General features: G+C 44.1%; 1 pseudogene; it reads left to right on the top strand.

Moving 5' to 3' along the window:
• The first annotated feature begins 1,887 nt into the window (after positions 1 to 1,887).
• Positions 1,888 to 10,025, top strand: part of LOC119511297 — a 30,307-nt pseudogene continuing 22,169 nt past the window's right edge.

Here is a 10,025-nt window from a genome sequence, read left to right as displayed (position 1 = left end):
AGCATTCCAGGTCTCCTTGAGGTCTGACTGTCTCAACGCTGGACTGATTTCCTGTGTTTCTTTACCTCCCAAATATCTTCACACCGACCCTCCATGACTGGTGGTGAACAGTATTTGTCTCTATCCCTTGCAACCTGAAAAAGTCAAAACACCAACTTACCTTAGGGTTGTTATGAAAATCAATCACAGCCATCCATAGAAAATGGCCTGAGAGAGGTCCGAGTGTGTGGCATGTCATCAGTAAAGCGTAGCTGTTTTTGCCAGGGAATTTAACACACTGCCTGACTGCAGAACCCAAAGAACCCAGCAGACCACATAGATGCTGGGAAGTTAATAACCCTAACAAACAGTTTTTTCACCACTGAGGCAGGCTGTATGGACCCAACCATACTTCCCCGTTATGTCCCCCTGGACACTCCCAACTGTAATTTTCTTTTAGAATAAAATATGGGACTTATGCTTGAACAAGAGGCACTTGAGCTAGTTCCAGTATGAGAGGTGGTCGGAGTTGCTGGATGGACACTGAAATGTTGAATTTCTCAACCATTTTGTATGAAGACGTCTGGACAGAATATGTGAAATTTAATCAGGGCTATACTGAAAATCCCAGAGCATATGAAATATGTTGTCCTATGACCTTGGTCTCATTGGGAAAGGTGGGTGAGAAGGGAAGAACAGTAACTGAGCACCAATTTCATTTGGTCCCTGCAACAACTGGACCCCATTGTTCTTCTCAACCCACTTTACAGAGGAGGAAACAGGCTCAGGGAAGTTAAGTAACTTGCCTAAGGAAATAAGGCTGGTAAGTGGTGGAGCTGGGACTCTCAAGTCTACACCATGCCCAGGAATTCTTGCTGAAAAAAGCAAAACTTTGAAAAAGCACCTGGGGAGGAGGTGAGCTCCAGCCACAACCTGGTTCTCACACTGCTCAGACTTACTTTGAACCTGTAGGTTCAAAATGGAAAAATGCCAAATTGGTTTGGGGAGGGGTGAAGAGAGGAAGGGAGGAGGGTGTCAAGTTGAAAATTTTCTCTGCTGCGTCATTAGAAGAAAGGAAAAGAGCACTCTTCTCGTTTTTCTTAACAAAAGCAACACAGGAAGAAAACCATTTTTTAAGACTAAAACTTTAGCAAGTAAGCAGACACTTATTTCAATACTTGAGAAAAAAGTCTTTGCAAAAGGAAAAAAGCTAGTCAATAGCTTTCTTTTCTCCTCCATTTCTTTTAAAAGAAACCTTAAATGGTTCAGGCAAACAAGGGTGTGTTTCATGGGAACTTATTTTTCTTGAGATCATACATATTGCATATAATAAGCTGTCAGCTTCTCAGAGGTGAGAACTCTGCTCAGCCCTGTTTCCCCACCACCTAGCACAGGCCTTGATGCATAGTGCACATACACAAGTGCTTGCTAAACAAACCTGCCACCTGCTTATCCACTGGGCTCCCACAGTGTGCAGTTGCAATGAGGTCACAAATAGTCAAACTCAACGTCCACTAGCCCAACAGCCCCTCTGCCACTCTCGAAAGTCTCCTCTCCCTTCTAGCATCTTTTGAGAGTCCTCAAGTGGACGCCCACATGGGCCCAGACCTGAGTCCACCATTCAGGGTCACCAGCCTCCTCTCTCTTTACTGCCCCCTCCAATCCAGGATGGCTGAAACTTCTTGGGGCAGCTGTGAGTACAATTCTTAGCTCACATGAGTCTCAGAGCATTGCGGCTCTTTCTTTTACAGCTCTGGTCCAAGAACGGCTACAAACCCTTCAAATTCACCCTTGAGTTCCCCACTGCTCAGTTGCAGCCTTTAACAAGACCTTACCATAAGTGGTGCTGGGGAAGGGGTAATAAATCAAGAAAACTACAACTCAGAGAAACTTACAACTGGCAGTTAGATGTGCGGCCTGCAGAGCCAGGGTGAGCATTTGTCCTGGTTTGCCCTGTGTCTGTTAACCTGGTATAATTACTGTTAGTGTCTCCTGGGACTCCCCAAAGCATCCTGACCTAGATGATTAATAATATGGTCACTTCACGGAGCCCATAACCCAGCCAGTATGTTTGGAGTCCTCCATGGGGCACCTTTTTTTTTTTTTTAATTCGTATTTACTGAGATATATTCACATACCATGCAGTCATACAAAACAAAGTGTACATTCAATTGTTTACATTACCATTAAATAGTTGTGCATCATCACCAAAATTTAATTTTTGATGTTTTCATTACCACACACACAAAAATAATAAGAATACAAATTAAAGTGAAAAAGAACATGTAAAGTAAAAAAGAACACTGGGTGCCTTTGTTTGTTTGTTTGTTTTCCTTCCCTCATTTTTCTACTCATCCATCCATTAATTAGATGAAGGGGAGTGTGGTCCATATGGCTCTCCCAATCACATTGTCACCCCTCATAAGCTACATTTTTATACAATCGTCTTCAAGATTTGTGGGTTCTGGGTTGTAGTTTGATAGTTTCAGGTATTTACTGCTAGCTATTCCAATTCTTTAGAACCTAAAAAGGGTTGTCTAAATTGTGCGTAAGAGTGCCCACCAGAGTGACCTCTCGGCTCCTTTTGGAATCTCTCTGCCGCTGAAACTTATTTCATTTCCTTTCACATCCTCCTTTTGATCAAGAAGATGTTCTCCATCCCACGATGCTGGGTCTACATTCCTCCCCGGGAGTCATATGCCACGTTGCCAGGGAGATTCACTCCCCTGGGTGTCAGATCCCCACATAGGGGGGAGGGCAGTGATTTCATCTGATGGGGCACCTTTTTAACCACATAGGAACCTGCTATGCTAGCACACACCCCCTTCCATTATTACCACCCAGACCATCAAATATCTCTAAATTCCTAAGATCCCAGCCCCAGGGCATGAAATCCAAAAAGGGAAGGTATTCCTTCTGTATCCCAATGTAAGGCCTACCTTCCAGACTTCGTTTCTTGCTCTAGGACCTGGCCATTCCCAGGGTGATTGATGTTATGGGTTGAACTGTGTCCCCCAAAAAGGCATGTTCAAGTCCTAACCCCAGGTCCTGTGAATATGCCCTTATTTGGAAATAAGGTCGTAATGATGTTATTAGTTAAGATGAGACCAAACTGGACTAGGGTGGGCCCTGATCCAATATGACTGGTGTCCTTATAAGAAGAGGAAGTTTGGACACAGAGAGAGAGGGAGAGACAGGGGAGAATGCAGTGTGATGACTGCAGCAGAATTAGAAGCCTAAGGATTGCTGGCAAACCTCCAGAAACAAGAGAGAGGCACAGAACAGATTCTTCCCTAGAGAAGTGAGAAGGAGCATGGCCCTGCCAACACCTTGATTTCAGACTTGCAGACTCCAGAACTGGAGACAGTAAATTTCTGTTGTTTTAAGTTATCTGGTTTGTGGTATTTTGTTATGGGAACCCTAGCAAACTAAGACAATTGACAAGGGACTTCCATTCCTTTCAAGGGAAGCCTCATTCCCTTGTCCTGTGGTGCCTAGAGGATTATTACATGAAAATGCAGTACGGAAATTTCTCTCCAATCGAAATTTTATATATAGCAAAGCATGTCAGCACCAGGGTTTCCAGTCATCAAATTGGTAGGGTGAGCCCCTCCAGGCTTCTGTCCCCCCACAGAAGCTTTAATCAACAGAAAAGAGATGGCAGAACCATCTTTCTCAAAGCTCCAGAAAACAATTAAAGGGTTGCAGTTACAAGGCAAATGCCAAATTGAGAAAAGGGCAACTTAAAACAATAGGAAAGTCTCCCTATGGCACCCTGGCTGGCCCCTCCCCCATCTTTTCACCAGCTCTGCTCCCAGCGTAAGTCCCTGGCCCTGGTTCCAGGGAGAGTGAGAAACTCTTGTGCACATACTGGGAACATGTACGTCTCTGTCAGCCTGTCTGGTGGCAGCCTGAAGGACTGAACCAGGACACTTGTCACTGGCTTGCCATCCCAGAACTTGGCCTGCATATACAAGGCAGCTCACAGAGCTCTCCAACAGAACATTGTAGGAAAACAGTCATACTGCAGCTGCTGGGGGCAAAAGTTTGCTGACTGTGGGACATACAGTACAGTTTCCAGGTCCATGAGAAAAGGGAAATTCAGATCTGTGTAAATGGGGGAATTCCTAGGGCCACATGTGCATGCCTAGGACAAAACGTATTTGCAGAAAAGACCAGGGAGGACCCTACAGTTTTGCCTTAGACTATTCTCTAAACTTGTTAGAACAGCTCAACTCTGAAGAATACACAAGCCAATCTGCAAAGACTGAGAAGGTAGTTGCTTTTTCTTTGCTTTTTTTTTTTTTGGTTGTTGTTGTTGTTGTTTGTTTGTTAGTTTGTTAGCTCCTGGCATTCAAGTAAATACATCTTGTTCATAACACTAGCTAAATACAAGCTTAAGGAACAGATACCTCAGAATCTAAATTTCAGTGATAACCCATTAAAATAACAGAATGTCCAGGTTGCAACAAAAGATTACAAAACATAAAACACGCAATGAAACGGGAAAAGATGGCTCATATAAAACACAGGATAAAGAATTAGTAACCATCAAGGAGGAATACCAGAGCTTAGGCATACCAGGCAAAGACTTTTTAAAAATGCTCCTTAATATGCTCAAAGAGCTAAAGGAAAACATGAACCAAGAGCTAAAGGAAATCAGGAAAATGATAGATGAACACAAAGAGAATGTCAATGAGAAGATGGAAATTATGAAAAGGAACCAAGCAGAGCTGAAGATCATAGTAACAGAAATTTAAAATTCCTTAGAAGAATTCAAGAGCAGATTGGAGCTGGCAGAAGAAAGAATCAGAGAACTTGAAGATGAAACAATTAAAATTATACAGTCTAAGGAACAAAAAGAAGAAAAATGAACAGACCCATACCAAGACATATGATAATCAAGCTGTCAAATGCCAAAGATAAAGACAGGATTCTACAAGCTGCAAGAGAGAAGCAACATGTCATGTACAAGAAAGCATCCATAAGGCTAAGTGCAGATTGCTCATCAGAATGCATGGAGGCAAGAAGGTAGTGGGAAGACATATTCAAAATATTCAAAGGAGAAATTTGCCAACCAAGAATTCTATATCTGTCAAAACTATCTTTCAAAAATAAAGGAGGCCAGCAGCGGGGAATCACCTGTGGCCAGGCCTTTGTGTCTTGGTGGCAGGAGCCATGCTTTGGTGAGGAGCAGCAGGCCTGCCCAGACGCTCGATCAGAAATGGCCCTGGGTCCAGCCGTCACCACCTAGGCCCCCAGCACTAGCCGCGCATGATGCCCCCACGGGCCAGGCCTAGGGCAAGGGCTGGTGGTGGGACCTCAGTCACAGGCCAAGCAGAGGCCTAAGCTCCCGCTGCCACAGGCCCAGGAGGCAGCTGCTGGGGAGCCACCACTGCCCAAGCAGGATCCAGTGCTGCTGCACACTGGACCTGGGTAAGCAATGTGAGTGCTGGGAGGTGTTTCAGAAGCAGCAGAGGTGCCACTCGAGGTCGCCACAAAGCTCCTGCTGGACACTTTCAAATACCAAGGCCTGGTCAAACACATGGGAGGCTGCCATGTGGAGAAGTTAGTTTTGATGTTTGGGCCTCTGAAGAGTTACAGATATTTGAGTGCCATCACAGCATTTGCAAGAAGAAGCAGTATAGACACTTCATTGTCCCAGCTTCTTGCTTTAAGCTCGTGAAGGGAGCTGAGAACATAACCACGTACACATGCAACATGCACAAAGCCCAGCACATCTTGTGTAAAAAGATGTGGTGTTCAGAGCTTCCACACTCCCCGCTCCAACCCCAGAGGCTACGGAATCACTCCCTACTGCCTGCGTGAGGGCATCGTGCAGAGTGTGGTCACTGAGGAACTCAATGGCAATGACTGCGAAACATGAAGGAGCACAAAGCCATCAAGAATATGTCTGAAGAATGGCAACCACAAAGAAAATTTTGGAAAAATATGCACAGAAAGAAATGAGAAAGGATTCTAAAGGAATGGGCCAAGTTCTTAAGTAGACTTTTCTCCAAAAAAGATAATACAAGTGTCCAGAAAGCACATGAAAATATGCTCAGTATCATTAGCTACTAAGGAAATGCAAATTGAAATCACAATGAGGACTGACATCATCAACATGGCATCATAAGATATCCCCTGAAAAAGCCTCCCCAGAGATATAGTGTATAAAAGGACAAATCCCACTTGCTTAGAACTCTGGAGGACATTAGAAACTAGAGAAGGATTCCACAATGCTGAATTGAAGGAGAAGAAAAAGATCAGGTAGGAAAATTCCATCCTGGACCTCGGGTCAGTTCCCACTCCCCTCCCCGTCACTCAGTCCTGTGCAGCTTAGGAGTCCCTGGAGGCAGCACAGCCTGGGTCCCCCCACCACGGACAGAGACTATAGAGCGGCTCACGGCGGCTAGAACTCCACGCATATCCAGGCACAGGGACTCGGTCCACAGAGAACCAGGGCGGAACACAGCCTCTGAGAAGTGCTGCATGGGGTGGGGGGGGGAGGGTGACAGAGAGAGAGAGAGAGAGAGAGAGAGAGAGGGCGGGCAAGCACGAGCGAGCGAGAGAGAGATGTATCGCGCTAGAACAGTTGAGCCCTCACGCAATCCAGTTTCAGTTGGCTGGATCACCTCGTCGTAAATCGGACCTTTCTGATGTGACTCATCTTTGTGGATTGACTCCATCTGACTCCCCAGGGCCAGTACTTTAATGGGGAAGAAACCAGACGCAGAAAAGCCTCACATTAAAAAAAGGGTTGGGGTGGGTGGGGGGTGGGGGGCGTTAAACTGAACTGCTATGAGATAGGTAGGACAAGTCCCAGAACTGAAAAGTGTAATATTCTTTGATCAACTGTAGCAAAGTTACCAAAGTGTCAACAATAGGGGGGTATGAGGGGGCGCTGTATTTCTTTACATGACTCTTCTGTAAACATACAATTTCTTGAATTAAAAAAAAAATTTTTTTAAGTTAAGTGTTAAAGAAGCCAGAAAAAGGACAAATATTGTATGATTTCACTTATATGAAATACTAGAAGAAACAAATTCAGAGAGAAGGAGAGAGAGGGAGAAAGAAAGGGTGGATTATAGGGTGCCAGGGTGTGATGATGGGTGGGGGGAATGGAGAGGTATTGCTTAGTGGATGCCTAGTTTCTGTTTGGGGGGATGAAAATGTTTTGTAATGGATGGTAGCACATGATTGTGGATATAATCAATATACCTGAATTGTGCGTATGAAAGTGGTTAAAAAGGAAATTTTATGTTGTATATATGTTTTCATAATAAACATTTTAAAAAGAAAAAAAAAACCCCACAATGAGATACCACCTCAAACCCACTAGAATAGCTATTATTTTTAAAAAGTAACAAGTGTCGGCCAGGATAAAGAAAAAGGGGAAACTTGTACGTTGTTGGTGGGAATGTAAAAGGGTGCACCCGCTGTGGAAAGCAGTTTGGCAGTCCCTCAAAAAGATAAACATAGAAATACCAGATGACCTGGCAATCTCACTTATAGGTATATATCCAAAAGAATTGAAAGCAGGGACTCGGACAGATATTTGTCTACCAATATACATAGCAGCATTATTCACAACAGCCCAAAGGAGGAAGCAACCCAAATGTCCATCAGCGGATGAATAGATAAACAAAATGTGATATATACATACAATAGAATATTATTCAGCCCTAAAAGGAATGAAGTTCTGATACGTGATACTACCTTGAAGACATGTTAAATGAAATAACTCAGACACAAAGGAACAGATATTGTATGACTCCACTTTTATGAAATAAATGGAATATGAAAATTCATAGAGACAGAAGGCAAAGTACAGGTTACCAGGGCTGGGGGAGGGAGAGAAGGGGAAGTTCACGCATATGGGTGCAGAGTTTCTGTTTGAGGTGATAGGAAAGTTCGGGTAAGGATGGTGGTGAGGGTAGCACACTATTGTGAGTGTGATTAATCCCACTGAACTGTATGCTTGGGAGTGATTGAGATGGGAGAGTCCATGTTGTATATATGTTTCCACAATTTAAGAAAAGAGAGAGAGATTAAAGAAATAATAAAAACTCTAGGCAATATATGATCCCAGACTGGATCTAATAATGGAGAGAAATGCCTAAAGGACAATTTGGGGACATCTGAAAAAATTGGAGTAGAGACTCCAAGTTTTAGATCAATGTTAAATGTCTTTAACTTGATAAACTTTAGGTGGTTACACAAGTGAGTTACTCTTGGACTCCTGGGGCTGCTGTGCAAGTCCAGTGGCTTCATGGGCTCAGAGCAGGTTGGTGGATTCAAACAAAAGCCAAGTGAGCAGCCCGAGCAGTGGCCACTCAGGACACTCGAGGGGACAGCAAGGAAGGGGTTTCCTGCTTGGGCAGATTTTCAGTAGAGATTTAACTGTTTCAATTCAGAAAGAGGGTCAATGGGAGACGCTGGAGGTGAAGGAGATGTGTATGTCTGGTTTTGTAGCTTTAAATGTGTTGAGGGACTGCAAGCTTAAACCTTCTAAATCCCTTTGGACTCAGCCTTTCATAAAGAGAGGACCATGTCTGGTTTCATAAGAAAATATACACTCTGAGCATGTGGAAGTATGTGATTTCTTTATATCCTCTCTTCTGAATTACAGAGAGAAAAGACAGCTCTTTTCATTTTAACCATTTCCCACAGGCTGGGTTATTCAGATGTAGGAACACCAAATACAGTTGTTGTTAGGCTTGGCCTTGAGGTCAGATTTGTTTTTTGGGACTCCCTCCCGCCTGTGGTGGAGACGGGCTTGGAGATTTCTGGTGTGTCTACCCGCCTCAGTCCCCTTCCCAGCAGCCTCTACCCGGTAGACGCCCCTCTCGAAGGCACAGCTTGTTTCACAGGGAGGTGATGGCAGCCGAGGGTCTACTTTCCCTACCACATCTTGCTCCAGGGATCTCTCTCTGCCTTTCCCCCCTGCATGGTAACTGAGATTTCTACCCCGTTTCTGCTTATGCTCAACAGACACTGGTTACCATCCTGGAAGGGACTTGGCTCAAATTAACTTAAAAATATGCCTTGTGAGTGGCCAGTTGAGAAAGAGATGAATAATGCGGGTCTTTAAGCAAACCCTTTTGTCCTCCACATCTGCCACTAGCTCCATTCTCGCCTACCTCTCCTAAACACTCAGACCTGGAGACCTGGCTCAGTGGTTAGTTGTCACCGGCCATAGGCACACCCTTTCCACTCACTCTTCATGCCTCTTCCCCCAGGAAGTCTTCTGTCCTTCCTTCCCCTGCTCTTCTTATTCTAGATAAAATACCTCTCTTTGTGTTCCCAGCTCTCCCCGTGCAGTGCAAATTTCTATCCTACTGTTTAGCCTGCTGCCTTCTGACGATTGGCTTACACTCATCACTACACTGCCAGGTCCTCAGGGCAAGAGGTAAATCTTCTTTAGCTTCATATTCCTGGTACTTAGTCAAGTACCCGGAATGGGGTAGGTGCTCTATAAATTCTGTTAAATGAATAAAAGAAAGGAAGGTAGCAAGCAAGCAAACAAGCACTGGGAAAAATGAGAGTGCTTTACTTGAAATTTGTCTCATAATTATCTGCCAGTACTTGTCCACGGATGACGATTAAAGTCAGGATTCTATTTTCTGCAAATGATTGAGCTCCTCCACTCCCAGCTGTGTTTTAGGCATCTGAGGTAAGACAAAATTGAGATTGATTAGAGGGATTTGGGAGCACAGAGTCTGAAGAGTATGTGTGTGTCCTAATATGTTTATGAACTAAGTATATGCCCCTGAACCACATACAAAAGACAAACACAGCCACAATTTGTCTACCTGGAACTTAATTATTCCACAGCTTCACCTTTTAGAGTACAACCAACTGTTAGCATGGAAGTTCCACCTAGGAGGGTGTTCTAGTTTGCTAATGCTGCCAGAATGCAAAACACCAGAAATGGATTGGCTTTTATAAAGGGGGTTTATTTGGTTACACAGTTACAGTCATAAGCCCATAAAGTGTCCAAGGTAACATATCAACAATTGAGTACTTTCACTGGAAGATGGCCA

Source organism: Choloepus didactylus, chromosome 2 (genome assembly GCF_015220235.1).
Source record: "Choloepus didactylus isolate mChoDid1 chromosome 2, mChoDid1.pri, whole genome shotgun sequence".
NCBI lineage: Eukaryota > Metazoa > Chordata > Mammalia > Pilosa > Megalonychidae > Choloepus > Choloepus didactylus.
The sequence above is the reverse complement of the archived record's forward strand: the minus strand, read 5'-3'. Positions and strand labels throughout refer to the sequence as shown.